Raw genomic sequence first — 21,012 nt, 5'->3', positions numbered from 1 at the left:
CCATTAGTTCATTTCCACACATTAGGATTAGTTTAGAAGTAGTTTCTAGAGAGAGAAGCTCTCACTTCTCTCTAGAATTAGGATTAGGATTAGGTTTAGTTCTTAGATCTAGATTTTAATTCATCTTTTTCTACTTCTATCTTCTCAATTCCTTGTTGTTACATTCATTCTTCTTCCATTCTTTTATTGTAATTTCCTTTATGTTGTTCTTACACTTTGTTGTAGATCTACTATTGTTCCTTCCATTTTCTTTCAATTCAATAAGAGGTAATTCATAATAATTGTTCTTCTTTGCTTTTCTATTGTTAATCTCTTGCCTTTGTAGTTAGATCTCTCTTTAATTCTTGCAATTTATGTTGTTTACTTTTATTGCCTTTTATGTGTTTGTTGAAATGCCTCTTATAGCTATTAGTTAGATTTTGTTCCTCTTGGCCTAGGTAGAGTAATTAGTGACACTTGAGTTATCTAATTCCTTTGTTGATTGATAATTGGAGAGATTGCTAATTGGTTTGGAGTGCACTAAAGCTAATCTTTCCTTGGGAGTTGGCTAGGACTTGTGGCTCAAGTCAATTCATCCACTTGACTTTCCTTTATTTAGTAAGGGTTGACTAAGTGGTAGCAATGGACAATTATCATCACAATTGAGAAGGATAACTAGGATAGAACTTCTAATTTTCATACCTTGCCAAGAGCCTTTTATAGTTGTTAGTTTACTTTCTTGCCATTTATCTTTCATGTTTCTTATTAAAACCCCAAAATAACTCACAACCAATAACAAGACACTTTATTGTAATTCCTAGGGAGAACGACCCGAGGTTCAATACTTCGGTTTATAAATTTAGGGGTTTGTTTTAGTGACAAAAAACTTTTTGTATGAAAGGATTATTGCTTGGTTTAGAAACTATACTTCGACGAGATTTTATTTGAGAAATTCTAAACCGTCAAAAATCCATTCATCAGGGTGACTGCATTGATATATTTTGTGGTGATAGAGTAGCATCAGGTGGATAGGGTGCTACCACAGCTGGGGGGTATAACATCGACCTCGTGCAGCTCTGGACATAGATTTCTTGATGGCAAAGGATCGCAGGAGGTGATCGTTGGTTTCCTAGCACCTTATAGTCTTGACCCCTCTACTAGACTAATAGAGCCCAGCATGTTCTCCGGTTTGATGTCGTCCAAAACCCTGGTCCATCATAGTTATACTTGGAGTGGTGGTATGTACATGGGCGTAGGTTCTTATTGTCGGAGCTCTTCCTTGGAGGCCCCGAGCTATTTTGATTCTAGCAGAGGTTGCACAGAGAAGTCCAGGACAGGAACCTCCCATGGATCAAGTCCCTGATGTCCCAGACAGGCATCGTGTTGAGCCTGTAAGTACACGAGCAAGTGAGCGTAAGTGGAGGTGGATCAAGGATGAGATTATTGCTATGGAGGGGAGAGGTCGACCCCCTAGACGAAGTGTGGGTCATTTGGGGCATGGAGGTAGAGGTGGTCGTAGAGGTAGAGGCGGTGCTAATGGTGGCGGCGGTGGAAGTGGTGATGATGGAGGGGGTGTGTATTTTGTTGGCGCGCAGCTTAAGTGCTTATACACCAGGAGGGAGCAACCAAACATATATGAGCCATACTCTATTGTTTGGGGTATTGTTAGTCCTGGGGATTAGATGCGTACTTTAGATGTTCACAATTCTTTGATGATTTACGTGTGATGCTACTGGAGGATGATATGGAGCGTGCTGGATCTCATGTCACCGGGTCCCAGCCATACATTACAGTAGATCTGAATGAGCTGCTGACTGAACCGGTATATGATTCTTTTGCATTAGGTAAGACGCCCTCCTCCGTGGTTGCTGCAGATCCCTTAGCACCTCCTACCCCAGATGGAGATGAGGATAAGGTACCATTAGTACAGAGAGCGTAAAGGATTAGGTGCCCTAGGCGTTGTTTTACAGAGTCCAACCTCTTCTGAGTACTTATGTGTCACATTTAGTATGACTTATTTTGTTTGAATATTTGGTATGATGTGTTTTGTTCATATATTTTGTACTTTGCTTTTGAATGGACTTCTTAATATGTGGTACTTATGTTGTTTGGGACTTATGTTTTAATGAACAATTTGCGACTAATGTAGTAGAGACAAAATATTTCACATTTTCACATCAAACTTAAACAGAACAAAATCCAATTGAAAATTACATGCACATCGAACTAAAGAATAATACGAGATGACAATATACAGTAAAATCAAACATAAAGAAGACATACATATTACATGAAAAACATCTACGCATTGCCCTCAAAAGCAGAACCCATGTTGAATCCTCTCTATTGATAGGGGTGGCAAACGGGCCGAAACCCGCTGAGTCAGCCAGTGAAACTCGCCGAGCCAGGCGGCCTGGCTGGAAATTTGAAACTGACAAATTTAAAAAATCCACCTAACCTGCACCATCTAATCCATGGGCTTTGGCGGCACAGGGTGGGCTTTCCTAGTGAGCCAGGTGTTTATTTGGTCAGGGTCATTTCTTATAAATTTCTATAATGTTATTGATCTACAAGAGGATGAAGATGATAACTAAAGATATTCTAAGTTATATTTTGGATTATGTTTAATATCTAATTGATTATAAACTTGAAGATGTTTAATTATATTTTGGACAATGTTTATTTTGCTTTGGATAATGTTGGTTTTATTATTTTGTGTCAAAAAACTTTGTTTATGATTATGTTTATTATATATTCATAATTATAAAGACTTCAATGTTTGTGAATTTAAAAATTATAATTTTTTTATCTTTAAAAATTATAAATTTATTGAAATAGTTGTGAAATTATATATATTCTTTAATATTTAGTGATTTATATAAAAAGAGATTTGGCAAGTTTGGCCCGCCAGCCTGCCATTAAGCTGGGCAGAGGAGAAATTCAAGACCGCCTCACTAGGCAGGGCAAAGTGGGGCGGGCTTCTCTATTTGCCACCCCTACTTGTGGACACCTCTTTCAAGTATGGACAGATTGTCTGCTAATTTCACATCACTTGTGTCTATTTGGATCCACCTTATCCATGTTAGCTTGGATTCTAGTAGTCCTCAAACACCCTTCAGATGCACGTCTCTTGGTTGGATTAGGTATGACTGTGGGACCATCATATGGTGGCCAAAAACCTTCCAGGATAGGAAGATTGAATCTCATTCTGTATGCATTAAACATGATACACCTCATGGACATAGGTTGTCAAACTCAGACGTGAGGATGCGCAGCAAATCCATTGCATGTAGACATGGATAATGAAGTGCTTGGAAGTATCCACAATCGTAGTTTGATCCTTCAGTGACACTCAGTAAGTGTCAATTGAGAAGTTACCAGTCAGAGTAGTCTCTGCCATATTAAACTCAGAATTATCCCTGTTATACAAGGTCACTGTAAAATACCTTGATGCCTTTAAATTAGCTTCTGTTGTCTTCATAAGACGTTGACTGAATTGCTATCCTATTGCCTTTAAATTAGCCTCTACTTCTCTTTCCTTACGAACAAAGAGTTCGGCCAAGGCCAATCTCCCATAAGTGGACTTCACTAATGAACAAAGTGGAAGGTTCCTTACACCTTTTGGGATGGAGTTAACACACTCGGAGATATCAGTTGTCATATGTCCGAATCTACGGCCTTCATCCCAGTGCTAAGTCCATTTCTCAAACTCATTCTTGTTAGCCTAATTGCACATTGCAGGATCTTCGCTTCGGAGAATGTCAAACTAGTAGTCAAACTCGACTTCAGTATTTGCGTAAGCTGCATTTACCAAAAACCTCCTTGCATCCTTGCCCTTAAAACTGAGGGAGAAATTCGCGACAACGTGTCAAATATAATAGGCATGATGGGCACTAGGTAGAAACCATCCACCATCAAGAGCCTCCAATGAAACCTTGATTCCATTGTATCTATCCGATATGACTAGTATACCCGGCTGAGGCATTATGTGCTGCTGAAGGTAAGATAAAATAATGACCATGACTCCACATTCTCACCCTCTACAAGTGCGAAAGCAATGAGAATGATATTATAATTATCATCCTGATCAATTGCAACCATCAAAGTACTCCCATATTTGTCATACAAGTGGGTCCCATCAACACTAACCAGCGGCTTATAATGCCTAAAGGTCTTGATACATGGTGATAATGTCCAAAAGTGCCGATGAAAATAAGTTGATGACTCATCAACTTGACCTCGAAGTCACACAGTACTGGTCTTCAACACTGCAATATTACCTGACATTGTTATTTGCACACTTAGTACCCATTTTGGCACCTTATTGTATGACTCTTACCAATCCCTATAAATTTGCACAATAGCCTTTTGCTTAGCCAACCAAACCCTCCTGTAAGCCGGTCTAAATCCAAAATGTGCCTCAGTCGCATGCTATAGTAGCTTGATCGACACAGCCGTATCAACTCTGATCATAGGAAGGATGAAAGGAAATATAACATGATAATCAAGCTTCCTGTGATCACTGGATATCGATGTGGTCAGGCATGTATGGGGTCTATTATACCTTCTTACCTCCCAAATACCCTTCCGATGGCGAACAATGATCCGAATCAAATATTAGCAATTGTTTCCAAACTCTTTATATTTTTCATGGTACTTAACATAATATAATTCCAACACTCTGTACTCAATCCTGGATTCTATAAGTCTTCACACTTAAGGCGACTTTCTCGTTATTTTGAAACTACTGACCAACTTGGAACTCAGCTACACATGCTGTATCCTGTGTATCACTGGCCCGAAATTCAGATTGTACATCTGGGAATCCCTATTGTATCATGGCCTCCAAGCTAGAGTCGAAAAGTACGGGGGATATTGCTGACTTTCTGACCTTGATGCTCTACCACCCCCAACTGGAATACTTCTCCCTAGATCATCATCTTTATCCTTATTAATCATGGCAGATTTCATATCATCGTCATCCCACAATACATCTTTGACGCATCTGGTTCTTCACCCTCCCCTAAAACCGAGACCATAATAAGAGTACCCACTATTGTAATAGCAAGCTGACCGAAAAATCGATTATCACCTATTTCTCCATCGCTATCATGATTGAGATCAGTTGCAAAGGATGAAGATGCCGCTTGATGAGCGGATAATTTATACGCTTTTTGGCATTGTTTTCATATAGTTTTTAGTAAGTTTGAGCTACTTTTAGGGATGTTTTCATTAGTTTTTATGTTAAATTCACATTTCTGGACTTTACTATGAGTTTGTGTGTTTTTCTGTGATTTCAGGTAAATTCTGACTGAAATTGAGGGATTTGAGCAAAACTCTGAAGAAGGCTGACAAAAGGAGTGCTGATGCTGTTGGAATCTGACCTCCCTGCACTCGAAATGGATTTTCTGGAGCTACAGAACTCCAAATGGCGCGCTCTCAACGGCGTTGGAAAGTAGACATCCAGGGCTTTCCAGCAAAATATAATAGTCCATACTTTATTCGAAGAATGACGACGTAACTTGGCGTTGAACGCCAAGTACAAGCTGCTGTCTGGAGTTAAACGCCAGAAAAACGTCATGATCCAGAGTTAAACGCCCAAAACACGTCATAACTCAAAGTTCAACTCCAAGAAATGCCTTAGCTCGTGGAATGATCAAGCTCAGCCCAAACATACACCAAGTGGGCCCCGGAAGTGAATTTATGCATCAATTACTTACTCATGTAAACCCTAGTAGCTAGTCTAGTATATATAGGACATTTATCTATTGTATTAGACATCCTGGATTGTATTTTGAATCCTGTGATCACGTTAGAGAGGGCTGGCCATTCGGCCATGCCTGAACTCTTTGCTTATGTGTTTTCAACGGTGGAGTTTCTGCACACCATAGATTAAGGGTGTGGAGCTCTGCTGTACCTCAAGTATTAATGAAATTCTATCTTCTTTTATTCAAATCTCTCTTATTCTTATTCCAAGATATTCATTCGTACCCAAGAACATGATGAATGTGATGAGTCAAATTACCCTCATCATCATTCTCACTTATGAACGCGCGTGATTGACAACCACTTCCGTTCTACATGCAACAGAGCTTGAATGCATATCTCTTAGATTCCCCAACAGAATCTTCGTGGTATAAGTTAGATAGTTGGCGGCATTTATGAGGGTCCGGAAAGTCTCACCTTGTCTGTGGTATTCCGAGTAGGATCCTGGGAATCCGGAAAGTCCAACCTTGTCTGTGGTGTTCCGAGTAGGATTCCGGTAATGAATGATCGTGACGTGCTTCAAACTTTAACCTGCTGGGCGTTGGTGACAGACGCAAAAGAGGGATTCTATTCCAGTAGGAGCGGGAACCAACCGGTGATTAGCCGTACTGTGACAGAGTGCGTTAGCATAGTTTTCACTGCGAGGATGGGATGTAGCCATCAGCCATGGGTGATGCCTCCAGACTGGTTAGCTGTGCGAGTGACAGCCGCACAGGATATTTCCCCGTGAGGAATGAAAGTAGCCACAGTTGATGGTGAACCCCTATACAAAGCTTGCCATGGAAAGGAATAAGAAGGACTGAGTAGAAGGAGTAGGAGAGCAGGCGTCCAAGAGCTCTACAGCATCTCCATCCGCTTATCTGAAATTCCCACCAATGAATCTGCATAAGTATCTTTATCCCTTTCATTATTTATATTTTCGAAAACCCATAAAACTATTTTAAATCTGCCTAACTGAGATTTGCAAGGTGACCATAGCTTGCTTCATACCAACAATCTCTGTGGATTCGACCCTTACTCACGTAAGGTTATTACTTGGACGACCCAGTACACTTGCTGGTTAGTTGAACGAGATTGTGAAGGAAATAAACAATGCCCTCAGAGTATACATCCTTTATAAACAAAAGAACAAGTGATCACAATTTCGTCCACCAAGTTTTTGGCGCCGTTGCCGGGGATTGTTCGAGTATGGACAACTGACGGTTCATCTTGTTGCTCAGATTAGGTAATTTTCTTTTCAAAAAGCTTTTTCAAAAATTTTTCTTTTTATTTTTCGTTTTTCCAAACTATTTTTTCGAAAAAAATTAATAAAAATACAAAAAAATTAGAAAATCATAAAAACCAAAAATATTTTGTGTTTCTTGTTTGAGTCTTGTGTAAATTTTTAAGTTTGGTGTCAATTGCATGCTTTAAAAATTTTTCTTGCATTTTTTTCGAAAATCTCATGCATTCATAGTGTTCTTCATGATCTTCAAGTTGTTCTTGACAAGTCTTCTTGTTTGATCTTGATGATTTCTTGTTTTGTGTTGATTGTTGTTTTTTTTCATGTGCATTTTTGCATTCATGTTTTCCATGCATTAAAAATTTCTAAGTTTGGTGTCTTGCATGTTTTCTTTGCATTAAAAATTTTTCAAAATTATGTTCTTGATGTTCATCATGATCTTCAAAGTGTTCTTGGTGTTCATCTTGACATTCATACCATTTTTGCATGCATTCATTGTTTTGATCTAAAAATTTCATGCATTGAGTCTTTTTGTTGTTTTTCTCTTTCATAATTAAAAATTCAAAAATCAAAAAAATATCTTTTCCTTATTTCCCTCCAAATTTTCGAAATTTTGGGTTGACTTGATCAAAAATTTTCAAAATTAGTTGTTTCTTACAAGTCAAGTCAAAATTTCAATTTTAAAAATCTTATCTTTTCAAAATCTTTTTCAAAAATCATATCTTTTTCATTTTTTAGATAATTTTCGAAAATTTCAAAAATCTTTTTCAAAATATTTTCAAAAATCTTTTTCTTATCTTTATTTGAAATTTTCGAAAATTAACTAACAAGTAATGTGATTGGTTCAAAAATTTGAAGTTTGTTACTTTCTTGTTAAGAAAGGTTCAATCTTTAAGTTCTAGAATCTTATCTTGTAGTTTCTTGTTAGTTAAGTAATTTTAAAATTAAATCTTTTTCAAAATATCTTTTTCAAACATATCTTTTTATCTTTTATCTTATCTTTTTCAAAAATTTTATCTTTTTCAAAATTTAATTTCAAAATATCTTATCTAACTTCTTATCTTCTTATCTTTTTCAAAATTTAATTTCAAATCTTTTTTCAATCAACTAACTAACTTTTTGTTTGTTTCTTATCTTTTTCAAAACCACCTAACTACTTCTCCCTCTTCTATTTTCGAAAATATCTCCCCCTTTTTCAAAAATTCTTTTTAATTAATTAATTGTTTCATGTTTTAATTTTAATTACATTTTATCTCTAATTTTCGAAAATCACTAACCTGTTTTCAAAAATTATTTTCGAAATCTTCCTTCTCTTTTCTTATTCTATTTAATTAATTAATTACTAACACTTCTCTTCACCTCTCTTCATCCACAAATCCGAATCTCCCTCTTCATTCTTCTACCCCTTTCTTCTTCTACTAACATAAGGGAATCTCTATACTGTGACATAGAGGATTCCTCTTTCTTTTCTTGTTTTCTTCTCTCTTTCTTATGAGCAGGAACAAGGATAAAGGCACTCTTGTTGAAGCTGATCCAGAACCTGAAAGGACTCTGAAGAGAAAATTAAGAGAGGCTAAATTACAACAATCCAGAAACAACCTTTCAGAAATTTTCGAACAAGAGAAAGACATGGCAGCCGAAAATAATAATAATAATAATGCAAGGAGAATGCTTGGTGACTTCACAAAGCCAACGTCCAAGTTTGATGGAAGAAGCATCTCCATTCCTGCCATTGGAGCCAATAACTTTGAGCTTAAGCCTCAACTAGTTGCATTAATGCAACAAAACTGCAAGTTTTATGGACTTCCATCTGAAGATCCTTATCAGTTCTTAACTGAGTTCTTGCAGGTCTGTGATACTGTAAAGACAAATGGAGTTAATCCTGAAGTCTACAGACTCATGCTTTTCCCTTTTGCTGTAAGAGACAGAGCTAGAATATGGTTGGATTCACAACCTAAGGATAGTCTGGACTCCTGGGATAAGCTGGTCACTGCCTTCTTGGATAAATTCTTTCCTCCTCAAAAGCTGAGCAAGCTGAGAGTGGATGTTCAAACCTTCAAACAAAAAGATGGTGAATCCCTCTATGAAGCTTGGGAAAGATACAAGCAGCTGACCAAGAGATGTCCATCTGACATGTTTTCAGAATGGACCCTATTAGATATATTCTATTATGGTCTCTCTGAATTTTCGAAAATGTCACTGGATCATTCTGCAGGTGGATCTATTCACCTGAAGAAAACGCCTGAAGAGGCACAAGAACTCATTGACATGGTTGCTAACAACCAGTTCATGTATACCTCTGAGAGGAATTCTGTGAATAATGGGGTCCCTCAGAAGAAAGGAGTTCTTGAAATTGATGCTCTGAATGCCATACTGGCTCAGAACAAAATGTTGACTCAACAGGTCAACATAATTTCTCAAAATCTGAATGGATTGCAACATGCAGCCAACAGTACTAGAGAGGCAGCTTCTGAAGAAGCTTATGATCCTGAGAACGCTGCCATGGCAGAGGTTAATTATCTGGGTGAACCATATGGAAACACCTATAACCCATCATGGAGAAATCATCCAAATTTCTCATGGAAGGATCAACAAAAGCCTCAACAAGGCTTTAACAATGGTGGACGCAATAGGCTGAACAATAGTAAGCCATATCCATCATCTTCTCAGCAACAGACAGAGAACTCTGAACAAAATAATTCTAATTTAGCTAATATAGTCTCTGATCTGTCAAAGGCCACTTTCAGTTTCATGAATGAAACCAAATCCTCCATTAGAAATTTGGAGGCACAAGTAGGCCAGCTGAGTAAGAAAGTTATTGAAACTCCTCCCAGTACTCTCCCAAGCAATACAGAAGAGAATCCAAAAGGAGAGTGCAAAGCCATTGACTTAGTCAACATGGCCGAATGCACTAGGGAGGAGAAGGACGAAAATCCTAGTGAGGAAGACCTCCTGGGACGTCCTTCAAGCAAGAAGGAGCTTCCTATTAAGGATCCTGAGGAATCTGAGGCTCATACAGAGACCATAGAGATTCCATTAAATCTCCTTCTGCCATTCATGAGCTCTGACTATTATTCATCCTCTGAAGAGGATGAAGATGTGACTGGTGAGCAAGTTGCTCAATATCTAGGAGCTATCATGAAACTGAATGCCAAGCTATTTGGTAATGAGACTTGGGAAAGTGAACCTCCCTTGCTCATTAGTGATTTGGATACTTGGATTCAGGAAACTCTACCTCAAAAGAGACAAGATCCTGGCAAATTCTTAATGCCTTGCACCATTGGCACCATGAGCTTTGAAAAAGCTCTATGTGATCTTGGGTCAGGAATAAACCTTATGCCCCTCTCTGTAATGGAGAAGCTAGGGATCATTGAGGTACAACCTGCCTTGTTCTCATTACAATTGGCAGACAAGTCCATGAGAGAAGCTCATGGGATAGTAGAGGACGTGCTAGTAAAGGTTGAAGGCTTTTACATCCCTACTGATTTTATAATCCTAGACACTAGAAAGGAAGATGATGAATGCATCATCCTAGGAAGACCTTTCCTAGCCACAGCAGGAGCTGTGATAGATGTCAACAGAGGAGAGTTAGTCCTTCAATTGAATGGGGAATACCTTGTGTTTCAAGCACATGGAAATCCCTCTGTGACAAAAGAGAGCAAGCATGAAGAGCTTCTCTCAGTTCAGAGTCAAGAAGAGCCCACACAGTCAAACTCTAAGTTTGGTGTTGTGAGGCCACAACCAAACTCTAAGTTTGGTGTTGGGACTAGACAACATTGACTTGATTGCTCTGTGGCTCCATGAGAGCCACTGTCAAGCTATTGACATTAAAGAAGCGCTTGTTGGGAGGCAACCCAATTTTATTTATCTAATTTTATTTTATTTCTTTGTTATTTTTGTGTTTAATTAGGTACATGATCATGAGGAGTCACGAAAAAAATCAAAAAAATTAAGAACAGAGTCAAAAACAGAAGAAAAAATTTTTTCACCCTGGAGGACGCACGGGCCGGCGTTCAGCGCCCAAAAGATGCATCTGGCCAGCGTTCAGCGCCAGAACAGAGCATCTTCCTGGCGCTGAACGCCCAAAACAAGCTACATCCTGGCGTTTAACGCCAGGATGCGCACACAGAGGACAATCTGGCGCTGAACGCCAGAAACAAGCTTGAAACTGGCGTTCAACGCCAGAATCAAGCATCACATGGGCGTTTAACGCCCAGATCAAGCATCACATGGGCGTTTAACGCCCAGAACATGCACCAATGGGCGTTTGAACGCCAGAATGGTGCATGAAGGCAATTTACACGCCTATAGGGTGAAGGAATGGTATTTCTTTTCACCTCAGGATCTGTGGACCCCACAGGATCCCCACCTACCCTATTCTCACCTTCCCTCTTAATCCTATTTTTGTGATTTGAATATTCATGTCACAATTCCCTATACCCTTCACCAATCACCTCAATTCCTCTTCCCAATTACCCCATGCACCATTCACATCAACCTCCTCTTCCCCATAAACCCCACCTACCCCCACTACATTCAAATTCAATTTCCCACCCTTTCCCACCCAAAATGGCCGAAACCCAACCCCCCTCTCCCTATAAATACCTCTCCTTTCTTCTTCATTTTCACACAACACAAACCCATTCTTCTCTCCTATAGCCGAACCCTCTTCTCCCTCTCTACTCAAATTCTCTTCTTCTTCTTCTACTCTTCTTTTCTTTTTTGCTCGAGGACGAGCAAATTTTAAGTTTGGTGTGGTAAAAAGCCTAGCTTTTTATTTTTCATTCACCATCAATGGCACCCAAGACCGGAGTTTCCTCAAGAAAAGGAAAAGGGAAGGCAAAAGCTTCCACTTCCGAATCATGGGAAAAGGAGAGATTCATCTCCAAGAGCCACCAAGACCACTTCTATGATGTTGTGGCAAAGAAGAGGGTGATCCCTGAGGTCCCCTTCAAGCTCAAAAAGAATGAGTATCCGGAAATCCGACATGAGATCCAAAGAAGAGGGTGGGAAGTCATCACCAACCCCATGCAACAAGTCGGATTATTGATGGTTCAAGAGTTCTATGCTAATGCATGGATCACTAGGAACCATGATCAAAGTATGAACCCGAATCCAAAGAACTATCTCACAATGGTTCGGGGGAAATACTTAGATTTCAGTCCGGAAAATGTGAGGTTGGCATTTCATCTACCCATGATGCAAGGTGATGAACGCCCCTACACAAGGAGGGTCAACTTCAACCAAAGGTTGGACCAAGTCCTAATGGACATTTGTGTAGAAGGCGCCCAATGGAGAGTAGACTCCAAAGGCAAACCGGTCCAACTAAGAAGACTGGACCTCAAGCCTGTAGCTAGAGGATGGTTGGAGTTCATCCAAAGATCCATCATCCCTACAAGCAACCGATCTGAAGTTACTGTGGATCGGGCCATCATGATTCATAGCATCATGATTGGAGAGGAAGTAGAGGTTCATGAAGTCATATCTAATGAACTCTACAAAATAGCTGACAAGCCTTCATACATGGCACGGCTAGCCTTCCCCCACCTCATATGCCATTTATGCTACTCAGCTGGAGTTATCATAGATGGAGATGTCTCCATTGAAGAAGACAAGCCCATCACCAAGAAAAGGATGGAGCAAACAAGGGAAGTCCCTCACGGCCCCCAAGGAGAACATGAGGAAGTTCATCAACAAATGCCTCATGGAATGCACTTTCCTCCCAACAACTATTGGGAGCAACTCAGTACCTCCTTAGAAGACTTGAGCCAAAACGTGGAACAACTAAGGGTGGAACACCATGAACACGCCCTCACCCTCCAAGAAATAAGAGAAGATCAAAAAGCTATGAGGGAGGAGCAACAAAGGCAAGGAAGGGACATAGAAGAGTTGAAGAACATCATTGGTCCTTCAAGAAGAAGACGCCACTAGAGGTGGATTCATTCCTTGTTCTTTATTTTCTTTCTGTTTTCTGTTTTTAAAGTATTATGTTTGTCTATGTTTTTGTGTTTCTACTTCATGATCATTAGTGTGTAACCATGCCTTAAAGCTATGAATAAAATCCATTAGTCCTTCACCTCTCTTAAAAGAAAAATGTTTCAATTCAAAAGAACAAGAAGTACATAATTTTCGAAATTATTAGTGAATTTAATTTAATTATATTGATGTGGTGGCAATAATTTTTGTTTTCTGAATGAATGAATGAACAGTGCATATTTTTGATCTTGTTGTTTATGAGTGTTAAAATTATTGATTCTTGAAAGAATGATGAACAAAGAGAAATGTTATTGATGATCTGAAAAACATCATGAAATTGATTCTTGAAGCAAGAAAAAGCAGCAAAAAAAAAAAAGTGGCGAAAATTTTAAAGCAAGGATCCAAGGCTTTGAGCATTAATGGATAGGAGGGCCCAAGGAAATTAAAAATCCAGGCCTAAGCGGCTAAATCAAGCTGTCCCTAACCATGTGCTTGTGTCATGAAGGTCCAAGTGAAAAGCTTGAGACTGAATGGTTAAAGTCGTGATCTAAAGCTAAAGAGTGTGCTTAAGAGCTCTGGACACCACTAACTGGGGACTTTAGCAAAGCTGAGTCACAATCTGAAAAGGTTCACCCAGTTATGTGTCTGTGGCATTTGTGTATCCGGTGGTAATACTGGAAGACAAAGTGCTTAGGGCCACGGCCAAGACTCATAAAGTAGCTGTGTTCAAGAATCAACATGCCTAAATAGGAAAGTTAATAACACTATCTGAAATTCTAAGTTCCTAGAGAAACCAATCACTCTAAACTTCAAAGGAAAAAGTGAGATGCCAAGACTGTTCAGAAGCAAAAAGCTACAAGCCCCGCTCATCTAATTAAATTAATATTCATTGACATTTTGGACTTTATAGTATATTCTCTTCTTTTTATCCTAATTGATTTTCAGTTGCTTGGGGACAAGCAACAATTTAAGTTTGGTGTTGTGATGAGCGGATAATTTATACGCTTTTTGGCATTGTTTTCATATAGTTTTTAGTAAGTTTGAGCTACTTTTAGGGATGTTTTCATTAGTTTTTATGTTAAATTCACATTTCTGGACTTTACTATGAGTTTGTGTGTTTTTCTGTGATTTCAGGTAAATTCTGACTGAAATTGAGGGATTTGAGCAAAACTCTGAAGAAGGCTGACAAAAGGAGTGCTGATGCTGTTGGAATCTGACCTCCCTGCACTCGAAATGGATTTTCTGGAGCTACAGAACTCCAAATGGCGCGCTCTCAACGGCGTTGGAAAGTAGACATCCAGGGCTTTCCAGCAAAATATAATAGTCCATACTTTATTCGAAGAATGACGACGTAACTTGGCGTTGAACGCCAAGTACAAGCTGCTGTCTGGAGTTAAACGCCAGAAAAACGTCATGATCCAGAGTTAAACGCCCAAAACACGTCATAACTCAAAGTTCAACTCCAAGAAATGCCTTAGCTCGTGGAATGATCAAGCTCAGCCCAAACATACACCAAGTGGGCCCCGGAAGTGAATTTATGCATCAATTACTTACTCATGTAAACCCTAGTAGCTAGTCTAGTATATATAGGACATTTATCTATTGTATTAGACATCCTGGATTGTATTTTGAATCCTGTGATCACGTTAGAGAGGGCTGGCCATTCGGCCATGCCTGAACTCTTTGCTTATGTGTTTTCAACGGTGGAGTTTCTGCACACCATAGATTAAGGGTGTGGAGCTCTGCTGTACCTCAAGTATTAATGAAATTCTATCTTCTTTTATTCAAATCTCTCTTATTCTTATTCCAAGATATTCATTCGTACCCAAGAACATGATGAATGTGATGAGTCAAATTACCCTCATCATCATTCTCACTTATGAACGCGCGTGATTGACAACCACTTCCGTTCTACATGCAACAGAGCTTGAATGCATATCTCTTAGATTCCCCAACAAAATCTTCGTGGTATAAGTTAGATAGTTGGCGGCATTTATGAGGGTCCGGAAAGTCTCACCTTGTCTGTGGTATTCCGAGTAGGATCCTGGGAATCCAGAAAGTCCAACCTTGTCTGTGGTGTTCCGAGTAGGATTCCGGTAATGAATGATCGTGACGTGCTTCAAACTTTAACCTGCTGGGCGTTGGTGACAGACGCAAAAGAGGGATTCTATTCCAGTAGGAGTGGGAACCAACCGGTGATTAGCCGTACTGTGACAGAGTGCGTTAGCATAGTTTTCACTGCGAGGATGGGATGTAGCCATCAGCCATGGGTGATGCCTCCAGACTGGTTAGCTGTGCGAGTGACAGCCGCACAGGATATTTCCCCGTGAGGAATGAAAGTAACCACAGTTGATGGTGAACCCCTATACAAAGCTTGCCATGGAAAGGAATAAGAAGGACTGAGTAGAAGGAGTAGGAGAGCAGGCGTCCAAGAGCTCTACAGCATCTCCATCCGCTTATCTGAAATTCCCACCAATGAATCTGCATAAGTATCTTTATCCCTTTCATTATTTATATTTTCGAAAACCCATAAAACTATTTTAAATCTGCCTAACTGAGATTTGCAAGGTGACCATAGCTTGCTTCATACCAACAATCTCTGTGGATTCGACCCTTACTCACGTAAGGTTATTACTTGGACGACCCAGTACACTTGCTGGTTAGTTGAACGAGATTGTGAAGGAAATAAACAATGCCCTCAGAGTATACATCCTTTATAAACAAAAGAACAAGTGATCACAATTTCGTCCACCACCGCTAAAACTACCTCGGGTGCCAAGATAGGCACAAATGAAGAGCCACCAACAAGCATTAAACTAGAAGCTCCTAACATTGCTATAGATTGAGGATTCTGATTCTATCCTTCTGAACTATAGACCACATCTCCAAACTTGGTCAATAGCTCCTGGGGCTTCACCTCGAAAACTGGCAACGATAGTGTTCCGAGGGTTACCTGAAATTGAAGGTCGATCTTGGATGAGATCTGCTATTGTGACTGGAGCTATCGTGTCTGACTTATTGAACTTGATGGTGCTGCTAATCCGTGATCCCCAGAGGGTGGTGGTACCTGCAAGAGACTCTGATGCTTAAGTTAGCACGTGCTTTAGGCAGGGTTTTTGTGTACAATCAGAGTATGAGTTATACCTGAATGCTCCAATGTATTTATAGTAGTATTGAGTGACCTCCCTTGAGATAGGTTAGTTATCTTATCTTATCTTTGGTGAGATCATCTATCTTGTTGCTAGCCGCCTTTGAGGCGGGCCGGTCCTTTTATTTGGGCCTGTTTGGGCCTCTGTGGAGAGGTTGTCCGAGCTCTTTACGGAGAGGTTGGTATGGACCAACCTTTATAAGAGGTCGGTCACTTCTTGTCTTTGACTCGGGTTGTGTAGCTTGACCTAAGGTATGAACAGTGCCCTTGCTCGAGTTCGATCTTTCCCTTGAGGTCGTGTCTTTCCAGACTTCGACTCCCTTGAGGAAGTCGTGATCGAGCATTTACTTTTGGCTGATCTCCTGAGTAACTCCAGATAAAATTGCTTCCTTGAATGCGAAGCGTTTCTTTCTTCTTTTTAATTTGAAGCGTGCGTTGCGCTTTTCTTGGGAGTATGCGAGGGCTTTAAAAGCTCATTTATTTTCTCCTTTGCCGTTTCTTCTTTCCCTCTTTAGATTTTATTTTGAAATTAAAGAAGAGGTTTTTACTCTCACTTTCAGTTTCCTCCTCCTTTTTCTCTTACTTCGCTCGTTGTTTACTGAGTGATTTGTCATCTGATTTTCTGTCTTCACGCTCCCAAGCTTTCTCTCTTCTTTGCTCAAGAGTCGTTCGTTGGCACGAATTTAATCATCGTTTCTGTCTGAGCCTTCTCTCGTGCTTATTTCCTTTTCTTCCACAGGTTGGTATTCTCTCTCCTTTTTATGCTTCGATAGTCATTTTTATGTATGCTTTCACTGTCACATGTCTGTTTTATTTGATCTTTCATTGGGCTTGTTTTGAAAAGGCTGAACTATTCCGGAAAAGATTGCGTCTTTGTGCTTGCTCGGTGTTGTGATTTTTTTCTACTGCTCTTGTTTGAGAAAGATGTGCGCCTTTTAGGTTTCTTGGTAGTTTTGCTTTCGTAGGACCTTTTTGTTTGCAACACATTGCCTCCAAAGGGTGCCCCTGGTTTTTGCTAAATATTCTTTGTTTTCGTAGATCCTAGGGTGCCCTTTTTGTTGCCCCACCTCTGTGTTTATCGGTTGTTCCTTCTTTTTTTTTATTTTGTCCGAGTTGTTTAGTAGTGACCCCTGTTATCTTCCTTTGCTGTAGGTATAGTTTACCATATGTCTTCTCGAAAAAATATTGTTGAGATGTCTACCAAGATCCCTGATGGCATGTCTGACTGGCTGGACTTTATAGTCCTAATGTGTGTTACAGTGGCTGATCCGGAGTACTGCGAGAGGCTTAGGAGATTCCATAGGATTTGTAGTAATAGGGACGATGAAAAGAACTATGAGTTACTATCGCCCGACCCTAAGGAGAGGGTTAGTTTCTCCTCTTTGACTCAGGGAGAACGCCCCTTCTTTTATGCCTATGACTATTTCTTTAGTCTGCTGAACATCATCATCCCTTTTACTACTTTTGAGACCAACTTGTTATCAGCTTGTAATGTGGCTCCTTCCCAGCTTCATCCGAACTCTTGGGCCTTCATTAAGATTTTTCACCTGTTATGCCAGGAGTTAGATGTCCGGCCTACCGTATCTCTTTTCCTTTATCTGTTTGTTTTGACAAAACCTGGAGTAGCCAAGAAAAAGGCTTCTTGGGTCTCGTTCCGAGCTACCAAGGGGAAAAATATTTTTTCTATGTATGATGAGTCTTTTCAAAATTTTAAGAACTATTACTTTAAGGTCTGAGCTGTCGAGAATGCCCGACCTTTCTTTTTAGATGAGAATGATGAGCCGACCTTCCCTTTGAGTTGGCAAAAGGATGTAGTAGCTACTAAGTATTCTTGGGAGAGTTTAGACGAGGTTGAACAAGCCTTTGTGATCGTGTTAGAGGAGAACTGGGTCGAGCGTCCTCATCTGAGCACAAAGAGGTTACTAGGGGATCCTTCCCTCCTTTGTGCCGAACTGGGTAGTCTCCGACTTCTTTTCTGACAGTAGTCTTTTTGTTTGTTTGCTGATTTTTCTTATTTATGACTTGTCTTATTGGTTTCTTTTTCAGAAATGGCGAAATCTATGGACTCCATAAAGGCTTTCCGTAAGGCTAAGAAAACGACAGCTGCACAAAATATGTCGGCGAAGACCTTGGGAGAGGGGTCTTCTCAAGTACCTCCAAAGAAACCGACTTCTGATACTGCCGGGCCTAGGAAAATCATCTCGACCCCACAAGTTCGGACGCTTCCATCTGACCCTATTCAGCCAACCTCTGGTGCTATCTCTTTTCCTACTGCTGCTGGTCCTCCCCCAAAGCGACAAAAAACTCTTGGTTCTTATTATCTAAATGCCAAGGATTTTGATGGTGTGGGTTTTGCTACCGAGCTAATTTCACCCCATGGTAAGATTCCTTTGGATGATGTATCTATTCTTCATAACCTTGATTTTGTTACAAGTAATAGTATTCGGATGGGCAATATTGGTGCAGCTTTATCGCGGGTTGTTATGGAGTCTCCCGTTTGTGCCACTAATGCTTTTATGGAAAATGCCAAGTCTAAATTTGACAGAATCAAGGGTTTAAAGGATGAGCTTGATGCTAAGGTGATTAAGATGGAGCTGGATGTGAAAAGGGAGAAATCCCGAGCTACTGCTACTGAGGCTGCTGCGAACCTGGCTGAGGAGGCGACGAAAAAATATAAGGAGAGCTATGCTCACACTTGTGGCGAGCTGTTGGAGGCCAGGGAGAGGATTCAGTTTGCCCAGGCTGATTATGCCGAGCTCTAGGGTCACATGGTGGACAGTGTGACCGATGCTTATGAGAATTTGAAGGCCCAGGTTCGGGTTCTTGCCCCTGAGCTCGACCTGATTCTCTTTAGTCTAGATAATGTAGTGGAGGACGGCAAGATTGTGCATGCCTCGGATGATGAAGATGAGGGTCCTCCTCTTGTACCACCAGGGAAAGCCTCAGCAACTTCGACCTCTTCCGTCCCTTCAGAGGTCGACCATTCAGAGCCCGAGCCCGATGTGCAGATTCTAAGCCAGCCGGATGGAATTGTTGATGCTGTCCCGATCTCGACCATTCCTCCTCCTTTAGCCCAGGGTGCTTCTACTGGGGAAAATTTGAATGCTTTATAACTCTTCTGTTCTTATATTATAGTCCGACTTGTGGACTTTTGAACTTTGTTTTTTGTAACTGCTAGTTTGCCTATGCTTGACTTTTTTGACGTTTGGTTGCTTCTTTGCAACCTTTATTTTGAAAAACAAATATTTAAACTCTTGGGCTGTCTTTTAAATAGCATTTGAGTCTTTAATGCTTTAATTTGAATGATGTGCCTGTTGAACCCTTGATACTTGGAGGTTTTACTTTTGTGACCTTTTAGGGCCTATAGAGGTTAGGTACTTTCTCGTCCGACTTCCTTGTCCCTGCCCTTTGGGTCATGCGCTGTCCATCCTCTGATTTGGCGAAGTGATCCTCATGGCTAGGCATTCGGGCTTTCAGTGACTCATCCCATAACTTTTTAGTATTCTTTAGAACTCTTTTAGTTTGAACGACTTCTTTGTTGCCCTATTTTGAGCGGAGTTGTTTCCCACTTAGTCAAGCGCCTTTGAGCCTTAAGTTGTTTTCAACCTTTTTGGCTTTTGATGTCGACCTATCTGGCTTCACCGTCCGGGCTTTTTAGTCACATTCCAACAACTTTTTAGGTAGTGTTCCAAGGGGAACCTTTTATATAAAGTTTGTTCGAATGACTTTTTAGCGCCGTTTCGACCTGTGCTTTTGCTTTTTAAGTAGTGTCTTTTTTCAAGGCTTCATACCTTTTAGCAAAGCACTTCTGGCCTTTGTGAGATGTCTTTGTCTTTTTTTAGTGATCCTTTCACTAGTCTGACTTATCTGTCGGGCCTTCTTAAGTTATTTTTAGTAATCCACTTTTAATCAGACCTCGTCTGGTCGCTTTCTATGGTTACTTTTGATAACTTCTTGCATTAATTTTCTTTTATGCCTTCACCTTTCCGACCTCTTTGTAATCGAACGATGAATTTGATTTTCACCTTGCCGACCTTCTTGTAATCAGACGATGAATTTTTGCATTTTTATGAGCTTAGATTAATGCATCTTGCTAAGAAAATTTTTAGGGAATATGAAAACTTAATTCAAATAGAAAATATAAATATAAACAGGAGTATATACATATGAGTGCATACCCTTCTAAGTCGAGCAGTTTTGTAGATCTTGACCTGGCACCTCATTAAAAAGCTTTTTCAGGAAAAAGAGTGCACCTTGACCTAAGATCTTTATTACTTTCTAACTATAGTACCTTCTTAAGTTACAGGCATGCCATGACCTTGGCAGCTCTCGCCTCTCGAGGTCGGACACCTTGTAGTAACCTTTTCCTAGTACTTCTACAACTCGGTAAGGTCCTTTCTAGTTAACTGCTAGCTTCCCTTCTCCTGATCGACCTGCTCCAATGTCGTTTTGGATTAAGATGAGATCGTTGGTGGCGAAGCTTTATTGGACTACCTTCTGATTATATCTTAAGGCCATCCGACGCTTTAGTGCTTCCTTTCCAATCTGAGCTCTTTCTCGAACTTTTGGAAGTAGGTCGAGCTCCTCCCTCTGAATTTGAAAGTTGACCTCTTCATTGTAGAGGATTCTTTTGGGAGATCCTTCTTCTATTTCCACTGGAATCATTGCCTCCATTCCATAAGTAAATTGGAAGGGTGATTCTCCTGTGGTTGAATGTAGGGTTGTCTGAGATGCCCATAGGACTTATGGGAGCTCTTCAACCCAAGCTCCCTTTGCGTCCTGTAGTCTTCATTTTAACCCAGCCAGTATGTCTTTGTTGGCAGTTTCTGCCTGTCCGTTGGCTTGTGGGTGTTCTACAGATGTGAATTGGTGCTTTATTTTTAGGTCGGCTACCAAGTTCCTGAAACCCGTATGGGTGAAT

The sequence above is a fragment of the Arachis hypogaea genome, chromosome 10 (assembly GCF_003086295.3).
Source record: "Arachis hypogaea cultivar Tifrunner chromosome 10, arahy.Tifrunner.gnm2.J5K5, whole genome shotgun sequence".
Classification (NCBI taxonomy): Eukaryota; Viridiplantae; Streptophyta; class Magnoliopsida; order Fabales; family Fabaceae; genus Arachis; species Arachis hypogaea.
This window is presented reverse-complemented; position numbering follows the sequence as displayed.